The 11,428-nt window shown below is 39.9% G+C and overlaps 1 long non-coding RNA gene across 1 annotated transcript; it reads left to right on the forward strand.

Annotated features, from left to right (window-relative positions):
* Window positions 1-2,702: 2,702 nt before the first annotated feature.
* LOC107034914 (uncharacterized) lies at window positions 2,703-6,130 on the forward strand. The gene is made up of 3 exons (XR_001460443.3): window positions 2,703-2,760; window positions 5,341-5,525; window positions 5,769-6,130. It is a non-coding gene; the product is annotated as an uncharacterized lncRNA (long non-coding RNA).
* The last annotated feature ends 5,298 nt before the right edge of the window (window positions 6,131-11,428 follow it).

An 11,428-nucleotide genomic window follows, 5' to 3' on the forward strand; every position in this document is an offset into this window, starting at 1 on the left:
GGAGCTGCTTGTTCAATACAGCTTCCCTGCTCCCCGCCAGGCCGGCTCTGCTAGGACCTCTGGTGCCCCGGGAATCCGCTGTAACAGTGCCCCCAGGGATTCTGATGCCAAGCTCCGTGGGCCTGGCTTTGAGATGTGCTGCTCTGATCATTCAAAAGATGTTCAGTATCTTTCCTAGAAATCAAGCAAAGGCTATGGTAAGAAGAAAAGTATCATGAATTTCACTCCTTTGGAGACCAGTTACCCTGCTATGAATTGTGGCTTGTTGCAGGCTGCCCCCATCCCCAGGATGCTGCCTTGCATACGTGTTAGAGCATACAAGGTGGGGAGCATGAGTGATTTCAACTAACCTCTGCTTGATCAATATTAACCTATTACCCTTACTGATGAAACAGTTCTAAGGAAATGTCACGTCACTGTAGGTGGTTGCAGTCACCTCCTGGCTACATCTGCTGACTTGTGATCTCCACTCCACAAATGGCTACATTTTGGTGGGGTGGGGGGAGATCTTAGGGCTTTTGTCTCCTAGTTCCTTTCTTTATCCTAAGGGAATTGGGTGATTAAAAGGGTCAGAGTATGATACACTGTTACCATGGAGATCAGAAGCTACTCAGCTCCTGTACTGTCTTTTTTTTTCCCCCTCTCTAACCAGCTGTTATTCCACCAGAATAAAAAATTTTTACCAAGTGGAAATATGAGCCCTTGAAATCTTTCCCTTTAGCTCCAGTTTGTGTGAAAGAGGAATGCCACCAAATGCTTTTCATTATTCTGAGACAATGTGCTAAGAAAATGTTGGGTTTAGAGTGTTGAAATTTCCTGTCTCTGTGGTGTTTGGTTTCTGGACTTGTAGTTATTTTGTTTTAAGCTTTTGGTTAGTATATTATAATCACGAGTGGGAAGACATAGTGTGCTTTTAATACACTCACCTCCTGCTTTGAGAGGAGAGGGAAATGTTGGCAATTGCAAATTATTCATAAAATTCTATCTACCCCTTTGAGTACCAGCTATATCCAAGCGTGCTTCTAAGTGCTTTACATGTATTATTTTATGGAACTTTACATCAAACTGTGAGGTGGTTTCTGTTCTGTCCATTTCACAGATTAGAAAACTTAAACACCTGGAGCTTACATGACTTGTTCATGCAGGCTTTCTAGCGATGAAACTAGAAGAAGATCCCGGCACAGAGCCCCCGCTTGGGCTATGATCACTGCTCCAGAGAGGCTACTGCTGAATCGACTGTATTGTGACATTGCTATGTTATGACTATAATTTAGGTCATGCCCATGTCAGATGTGAGTGGGCAAGTCACAACACTAAACCAACAGTTATTTTAGGAAGTTGTAAAGTATCCTAGAATTAGGGTGCAGCTGACACCCTAGGTGCCTGCCCCAGTCTCCAGGCCCCTCTCTGATTTCAGCAGCAGAAGGTGGGCGCGTCTCCCGTAGTTCAGACTCGACTCAACACAACCAACCTCCACCTGAAGCCCAGCTATCTGTCTGTCTGTGCTTCACCCCAGAGTCATCTCTGACACCCTAGGAGCTGCTAATGTTGTGCAGAGAGCAGCCAGAAAGTGCCAGAGAGTTCACTGCTCAGGGACAACTCTCAGCTCGGGCAGGGGGGCGGTGCTGGGAATGGGGCACGAGTGCATAAACGCTCCAGCCTCCTGTTGTCAGTTGGATAATTCTAAAAGGCATTCTATATGCTTCTCAGAGGCCCTGGTAAAATCGAGAATCCATCCTGGAGGAATCCCTCTGCCATCTCAAAGACACAACGTACAGTGGTTTTTCCTTTCTCCTGTCTTACTCTTCCCTCGGGCTCCTGCATCCTGGGATAAGTTCCTGAATAAACCACCTGCTCCCAAGTCTGTGTCTCAGGTTCTGATTTCTGAGAGAACCCAAACTAAGAACCAGAGTCACTGATTAGCGTTCAAAACTGTGATGACCATGCAGTGCTGAGAGTACAGCCACCAAGGACGCGGTCAAGCCTGCGTGGTCAGGACACACTTGTGTGTGGTTGGATACTGGTTTCGTCACTTAACCTACCTTACAACACTATCAGTTAATCAGATATTCTGGACCTCAGTAATGTCAAATGGAAAAATGGGGAAAATACTACTGCTTCATCAGATTGTTGTGAGCTCGCCCAGGACCCTGACGTCCAAGTCATGGTGTGATCCTTGCCCCACCTCTAGACTCCCCACCCCACCAAGACCAGGTGTTGAGTGATGCTAAGTTGGGCAGAAGGAAGAGTGTGAGATTGTCCTGAAATGTGTGTGTGGCAAACGAGCACTCAGAACACATGGTTCTCTTCTGGGAGAATAAGGTGAACTAAATGTTGGCTAGAGATCTCTGTTCATGAAATATGGCAGAGGATTATGGGACAATGCTTTCTCAATGTTCCTATAAGAAATTCTATAAAAAAAATGTCTGCTCTCCTCCATTCCCCTTAGAGGAAAGAACTATGAGTTTACTGTAACATATAGAAAACCACGGGGACTCAAAAAATGCCAAAAGCTTTGATTTAAATTATACCTCCATTTACTAAAATGCTTCTACTTTATTAAAATTTCTGCCTCTTGCTGTTGGAAAGATGTTACAGAGGTTGGGAGCAGAAAGTGGGTGAGTGTGGACTGCCTCTAGAGTTGCCATGGAAACAGGTGGTACAACCAATCAGTGAAGAGATAATGTGTTCATCCCGGAAGTTTTCAAATTGCCCCCAAAGGGCATCTGACTGTATAAGTGACCTGCGTAACCATAGCTGGTAAGCTGGTGCTCTGTGCCCACTGACAGCCCCATATCTCTGGTAGGGTAAAAGCAGCTTATCTTGCACACACAGCTCTATAGCTCTGAAGATAATAGAAGTTATCTGTGCCGCAGTTTCCTCTTCTGCTTTTGCAAATAGCAAGAGAGACAGTGGGGATGGCAATAATGACTTACATGTGTATTGCTCTTCCCACATTTCCAAGGAGTTTTATGTTCATTGATCCACGTGGTCCTGTAAGATGGGCAGCCTTGTCCTTACTCTCCCCGTCTCACAGAGGAGAACACTGAGGCACCGGGGATTTGTTCAAGGTCAAATGATAAAATAAGTAGTTGAAATGAGACTAGATTCCTGAACACTTTGTATAACTTTAAAAAATCTATTTATTTATTTTATTGAATTATAGTCAGTTACAATGTGTCAATTTCTGGTGTACAGCATAATGTTTCAGTCATACATATACATACATTTATTTCTTTTCATATTCTTTTTAATTATAGGTGACTACAAGGTATTGAATATAGTCCCCTGTGCTGTACTGAAGAAATTTGTTTCTAATCTATTTTATGTAGAGTAGTTAGTATTTGCACATCTCGAACTCCCAATTTATCCCTTCCCACCCTCTTTGTGTGACTTTTTCCTTTCTGCTAAGGCACAGCCCAGAGACATACTGGAAGAGAATAAAAGACCTCGCTGTCTTGGAACTTGGAAGAAGCCCTGACAGCACTACTGGGAGCTGGGGTTGAAGCGCTGTGCGTGGGTCCCCCTCCTCTCCATGCTGACCTCCATTTCCGCCCTCACCTAAACCTAATTCTTTTTCTGCAGCACAGTTTTTCTCCATTAAAACTTTCTGAAGTTAACTTATAGCCACATATACATCTTTCTTGAATTCCCACACTACTTTTTGTCAGATTAACCCATATGGTACTTCAGTGTTGTGATTTATAAGAAATACATATTTGGTCATTCAGGTGACCAAAGTATATTCCTCATATATATTTGGTCTTTGTCCATGGCATTAGGAACTGATAAACTGGAAGGTAATAGTGGATACAATCAGTATAAGAACACAGACACAGGTAACTCATAAAATTGTAATAAAATGCATGTGTTTGGAGAAGTGTAATAAATCCTTAGTTGTAATTGTTATCCCTTTCATATTTACAACATATGTTGTAATATGTTATTCCTTTCATATTTACAACAAAGCTGCAAAGCAGATATTATCCCATTTTTTAATAGAAGGGAAAATTGAGACATAAAATGTAATTAGTCACACCAGCTGCTTAGACCGTCCCAAGGTCAAACAGCTGGTATTATGGAAAGGATTTGAGGTCAGTTTTAACCCCAAATCCTATTGATTTAAACGTTGTACCAGATTACTTCATCCTTGGGATTCATACTTTTACTTTCCATTTGTTCTTACCTACTGTTTGAAAGTATAAAATAGGAAGTAGAGTTATTTGATCAAAATGAAGGAAAGTAATTATCCATCAAAGTAACTTAAGTTTGCATCTGTATATTGTACTGGCCTAGATGTTAGGAAAAAACCCTGCCTCTAGCAGCCCATGCCTGAAAACACTGGCACGTCTCAGTCTTCGTATTTCCCGTGGTCCTTGTGTGCCAGACTTGGGTTTTACCTGAGTGTCATGCTCACATTTGATTGATGAAATCTGGCTTATACTTTAAGATTCACTACCACTTCCAAGAATCTTTTCGAGATCACCTCAGAAGAAAATTTCTTCCTTTTTTATACTCACAGTATTTTGTCAATGTTTTATGTATGCATTGGAGTTTCTATACCGGACTCTCAGGCAAGGGTTTCTAGAAGGCAGGGTCATATGTTGTACATGATTTTACCCATCATGATGCCTTGCCTGGAGTCTTATGCATGATAAGTGTACAATGGACATTTGCTGAAATGAGATCAGCACTATCCCTTTGTTAAAAATCCCTTTTTAGCTTTGCCTTTTAATGGAGAAAATTCTATTCTGAATATAAGTTTTGCTTTGAGCTATCTTTCTCCAAGGGATTCTAGAAAGGAAATACTTAAAAATAAAAGAGATAGGTAGGGAAAATGCCATGATCGATTAGACAGTTTAAGCCTCCCAGCCTCTTCCAAGTTTGCCTCAAAATTCGTATTATCAATTTTTTTGGCTTTCATAGTAAATCAGACTAGATATTTATTAAAATCTTAACTTCTAATGCTTAGGTTTTACTCCTGCAGGAAGGCACACTGCTGTGTTACTAAGTGTTGACTAAGGGCAGTGCACAGTCACCTTGTGAAAATTAAATGATCTTTTATGAAAAATGAATAGGATCCCAGGCCCAGAAGAGACTGTGTTAATTCATTCCATTTGTTTATTTACTTCTTTAAAGCCATTTTAGAAAGAAGATAATCTAATTCCAAAGAACCTGAGGGTGAAAGATTTTACGTGTTGTAAACAATGACAAGAATATTGATCTTCATAATACTAGTGTTCTAAAAATTAAGGAAGAAACTTTTCCCTTTTGTTAAAATTGGAATATTTCTTTGTTCATTCATTAATTAAAATGTTTTCTTTGTGTCTTCTCTTCAAGGCAGCTTTGAACTTTTATGGTGTCTTCTCTTCCATATTGGTTGCAACCAGTTCAATGCTCTAAAACACAGTTGGTCTCAGATCTTTTGGTTGATCATTCCCCTGAAGTCTTTCTTTTGAAGGAGGCATTGGAACGACATTCCTGCTATTCAAAGAAATCATACTTGCTGGTGTGCAGTTACATTGGTGAGTACCTGCGACAACTTATGCTATCCACAAACCTGTAACTGCACGTCTCACTCCAGTTATCACATTATAGGTAGGAAGACTGTAAATTTGGACACTTCATAATAATACTAACATTTACCATCTTGTAGGTAAAGTTAATGATGTGGTATGTTTTCTAAGAAAAAGTGCTTGTGCTCATCTAACACTTGAGTCCTCCAAGTTTCCACTTCTCTAAGGTACCTCTTATGTTTCAAATACAAGGCTCTGTGTTGTTGACCCATCAACTGATGATCGTCATGACCGAGGTGCGCTGGCAGAATCACAGGTGTTCCACACTGTAATGATCCACTGCGTTATTTGCTGCCTTCGAACAAGCACCAAGGAAGGAGGAAGCATAAAGGAGACCAAAGTAACTTTGACAAGAAGACACTAGCAGGGCCAATGGAGATAAGATGGTATTTGGGGGTATGTACAACTTTAACTGCTTTATTGAAAATTAAATACTTTTGAGGTCTTTTGAGAGAGTGTGTGGACAGGTTTTTAACAATAGGTCAAGGAGAGAAAGAAAGGACTTTATGGGTTCCTGGGAGAACTAAATAGACAGGAATAAGAAATCATTTAATTAGCATTTAATCCATACATACACTGAAACCTGGAAACAGTATTCTGTTGTAGAACAAAATGGGTCCCCATTCACCTTCCAGAAGTTTGAAAAGGTAAAGCATTGCATTTTTAGAGAATTCATTGATTGACTTGCCCTCCGCTTCCCTTCCTTCCCTTTCTCTGCCCCTGGGGTGGCCCTTTCTTCAGGGTGATGGGAAAGGCTGGGAGGAGAGAGCAAGTCCAGCAGGGAGCTTCCTGATCGTCCCAAACCTTGGCTCAAAACATGTCCGGGCTCCCTGAGCATCTGGGAATTCCTTCCAAGCAAACTGGATCAGACCAGAGGTGACACTGAGGATGGGAATTGATATGACTTCTCAGCATACCGTCAGCAAGAGAAGCCAGAGGGTCAAAGAGTGCCCTCTCAAGGTGGCAGGCTTGAGTTGTCACATATAAACAGAGTGACTGCATTTCTTGCCCTTTTGATTCATTGTCCAAACCGGGACATATTTGAGAGTGAAAAGAGGAACTATTAGTGATGAAGTCAAGACAACAGTTTTAAACCATTCCCAGCGAACCAGGATACAGGATCAACTTACACACCAATCACGTTCTCTATTCTCTTGTTATTCTATGTCTGGAGCACAGATCTGTCCACTTCCTCTCCAGATTTTTCATTAAGGGAAAGCTAACTAGACCATATAAATACTTAGCACCAATTTACTGCTTGCTACATCTGCTTGTGGCTTTTCTCCTTATAATGCTGTGCGGTTGGGAATTTCCTATTGTTAAGCAACTAGAAATGGAGTCTTCTCAGTGTAGTTTTAACTGTACTTGGTCAGATTCCCATTGTGTTCTTATTTTTTCTCACTTTCAATGTTGAAAGAAGACCATACAAACCATGTCACAGTTCTACAGGTTTTTCTCTTCACGCTGTTTCTCTCCAACTCCAAATTATGGCTGGCCAGTATATTTTACCTGATTTTAATAATTTAACTTGCTTCGTTCCTTCCAGGTAAAGTTGATGTTTTTCCTCTTTTCCTATAATAAGATTTTACTTTCTGATTAACTTACGAGTCAATCTTATTTAAAAAAAATTGTTGCTTCCTAGTTCTTTGCTTTACTAAGTTTTTCTGTTTCATGTATTAAAAATGCAAAGTCATCTAATTTTTCTATATTTTAGACTGCTAACTTTTGAGTGTATAAACTATTTTAACAATTTAATAAAACTTGGACTCAGAAAACTTGCCTCGTTGGCTGCAGAGTATTAGTAATATTTTGAGAAACTCCATACTTTTCAGGATGAAAGTAAAGGGTTTTTTTTAAATGCATTTCACATCTATTAAGTACTAGAATCTCATATGAAATTTGTTTTTGCCTCAAAGATGTAAGGATTTTGAATAAAATATGAATAATTCCAAAATCACTTGTATACTAAGGTTGACCTAAAACAAATAGACTGCCAATTATTTCTCCAGCAAAAATGGATATACTCGAGATCAGCATAGACTTGCATTTGGGGTCTGCAGTCATGGTGAGCCACGTCCAACTCCCTTCACCGCAAGGGAAGAACACTTTATAGAAAGGAAAGGGAAGTTGGGAGGGCTGTAGTAAACAGAGTCCACCACCTTTCCTTGTCAGAAGAGGAGTCTTTCTTCTTCCTCTTGGGCTCTGCTATCGTTGTAGGGTGTGAGAGCTCCCCCTTCTGGTCTTCTGACTCTGAGTTTTTTCTTTTACTTTTTTTTAATTAAAATTTTTTATTTACTTAATTTGTTTTAGTGATAGTACTGGGGATTGAACCCAGGACCTCGTGCACGTTAAACGTGGGCTCTACCACTGAGCTACACTCCCACTCTGAATTTTTAACAATTATTTACACCAGTAAAACCAAAGTGAAAGGTTCTAAGAAAACAAAAATCAAAAATGGCAGTTGTACTCTAGATTATGTGCTTATTCATGCAGTTTTTCTTGTTTGCTTTCTTTTTATACCTACTTTTCAATATAGGTAAGTCATTTTATTTTGTCTTACTATTGTCAAATCTTGAAGCTCATAATATTTGATATGCATAAAAACAGGGTATCATACATTCTCTTCATCTGTTACATCTACACTTATTTTTATACCAGGAAATTGTGAAAATGATGTATTGGGTGAGAAGTACTTTCAGAAAGATGGAGCAAGGATCTCCAAAACCCTATTTCTCCACAAAAAGCAAAAAGAACACTGGCAAAAATGATCAAAATCAACTTTTTCAAAACTCTGAAAATTAAGTAAAGGCTTGTAAGAGCTTGAAGAGCCTTTATTCAACTGAAACTTGGTAAGAACAGTGAGCTTTGTGGATTTTTAATTTGCCCTGTCCCATCCTTCTCTCTCCAGCTCCCTCTCTAGTTGCAAGGTTGCTAGTTCTCAACAATTCCAGAGTACTGTCACTATGTGACCTGTCTTTAGCTTGCTTATCAGCTGCCAGGCCACATAGCAATGGGTAGTCAGGAAACCCTAAGCCTGGCTGCGGTGCAGAGAGACACACAGGAGGCCCAGATCCCTCTGAGCCTTCCTCTTGTCACTTCGTCATGGGGTGACCACTCTTGCAAAGGAACAGTGCGAGGACAGAGGTAACATCCTTAACACCCTCTTGAGGGCTGTCTTCCTCCTTCCCATTGAGTTAAGGCCCCGGGCTCACACCCTTCCTCTGAGGCATCCATCATTAGCTGAGCTCTTTCACATTCCTTCTTTCTAGGAGTGAAAATAAAACATTTTATGTTTGAAAACATTATTAAAAACACCACAAAGTTAAAAATGACATCAGATACAAGGACCAAACAAACAATTAAAAATAAGTGAACAGAATCTCAGAGAAATGAGAACTGTAGCAGATACTGTTTGTGGTTGGCTCACTCAGTATTCTTTCTGACCTGCTTTTGCCTTGCCTTCCTCTACCATGAGGGTCTGGGAAGCCAAAAACCTACCATCAAGATGGCCTTGCAACTTCTTTATCCAATTATCTGTTGATGGACATTGAGGTTGCTTCCATGTCTTGGCTATTGTAAATAGTGCTGCTATGAACACTGGGGTGCAGGTATCTTTTCAAATTAGACTTTCTCTGGATATATGCCCAGGATACAATGGAATACTACTCAGCTATAAAAAATCAAAATAATGGCATTGGCAGCAACATGGATGGACATAGAGATTATCATATTAAGTGAAGTAAGTCAGACAGAGAAAGACAAATATCATATGATATCACTTATACATGAAATCTAAAAAAAAGGACACACATGTACTTATCTACAAAACAGAAACAGACTCAACAGACATGGAAAATAAACTTATAGTTACCAAAGGGGAAAGGAGGGGAAGGATAAATTTGGAGTTTAGGACTGGCAGATACAAACTACTATACACAAAATAGATAAACAACAAGGTCTTATTGTATTGCACAGGGAGCTATATTCAATATCTTGTAATAATCTATAATGAAAAAGAATATGAAAAGATATATATATATATATATGTATATGTATAACTGAATCACTATGCAGTATACCAGACAGCAACACAACGTTGTACGTCAACTAAACTTCAGTTGCAAAAAAGATGGCCTTGCAGCTTGAGTTGGCTACACAGCACAATGGTCGATAATGAGATAGAAGTCTGCTGAGGATTTCTGGGAAATTCTTTGCCTGATAAAGGTAGTGCTTCTTCTTCCATCTCCTTGCCCTCCCTTCTGCCCTCTGCCTGCTGCCTGCTGCAAGACGGCTGGAAGGCATTTATCATCTGGCCACTATGAGGGAAAGACACTGGGAAGGAGAGACCTTGACCCTAACACTCTGAACTGCCAGCAACCACTTACTTTCAAACCTCTTGCTATTTGTGAAAAGTAAACAGCTTAATTTGGTTTAAGCCACTACTTAATCAGATTTTCTGTGACACCTGGTTAAATTAATTCCCAAAAATGTAGATAGGAAATTGGGTGTATGAAGCAGAAGACAGTCATAGATACAATTTGACTGGAAATACTTAATAGTTGAAATCTGAAAAATATAATAGCTGAAATAAAGACCTCCATAGAGGGGTTAAGTAGCTGAATGGATATGATGGAAGATAAATTAGGGAGCTGGAAAGTGAGATCCAGGACCTTTCTTGAAAGGTGTCAGAAAGGGATAAAGAGATGGACCATATAACAAAAAATTAAGAATTATGGAAAATAGAAGTAGCATCAATAGCTGAACAAGTGGTGTTTCAGGTGGCAAGACAGTGAATAGAGAGAAGGAAATAACTGAAAAAAATAATGAATAAGATTTCCTTAAACTAAGGAAAGATATTCACACACTGAATGGACAGATTTCAGGCCATGTGAAACAGAGTAGAGAAATGATAACTTATACCCATGCATGTGATGTGAAATGTAAGAAAAACTAAGTCTAAAAGAAAAATTCCAATAGCTTCCAGAGATTAAAAGCAGATCTTTTTCCTGTAACAAAAAATTCATTGTTATCAGATTGTACAATAGCAATGTTGGATCATAGAATGCTATTTTCAGAGTGTTGAATAAGAAGACATTTGAATCTAGAATTTTTCCCAACTGGATTATAATTTAAATGCACAGAAAAAAATTCATGACATGCACAATGCTTCAGAAGATTTACCACACAATGAGTCTTTTAAAAAATACTCTAAGGACAAGAATCAGAAAGCTGTGGGCTGTGGGCCAAAACTGGTCCACCCCATGTTTTCACCAATAACATTTTATTGGGACACAGTGCCACTCATTCGCTTATGTGTAATCTATGGCTTCTTTCCTGTTCTGATGGCAGACCTGAGTAGTTAATGACAGACTAGACCATCTACAAGCCTAAGATATTTGTTATCAGGTCCTTTACAGAAAAGTTGGTCTCCTCCTGCTCCAGGACAAAGCACTCAAGCAAGAAGAGAAACAAATCTAGGATGCTTTGAGATGAGGGAAGTTAGCATGAGTAACTAACTTGGTAAGGTTTCCTGTTTAAATTAACAAAGGATGAAGAGAAGCTAAACTATATCCCAAACAATCCAGCATTTTACGTGATGCCCGCATGCTTGTGGAGGGACCAGAGGAGGCAGGTTTATGCTGAAGCTTTCGCCTTGTTCAGGCAGCACTACAGCAGACAGGGCTTCACGTCTGTGCTGCATGATGACATCACACCAAAGACGCATCATTTACATTACATAAACATCTTAGAGAGATCATTAGGGCCTGCGTTCTGGCCCTCACATCACTGTCTTAATGGCCAATGCGTGGAGTGGAGACCTGAGTAAATGGGCCCCTTGGATATGATGCCTG

The sequence above is a fragment of the Vicugna pacos genome, chromosome 2 (genome assembly GCF_048564905.1).
Source record: "Vicugna pacos chromosome 2, VicPac4, whole genome shotgun sequence".
In the NCBI taxonomy this organism is placed as follows: Eukaryota; Metazoa; Chordata; class Mammalia; order Artiodactyla; family Camelidae; genus Vicugna; species Vicugna pacos.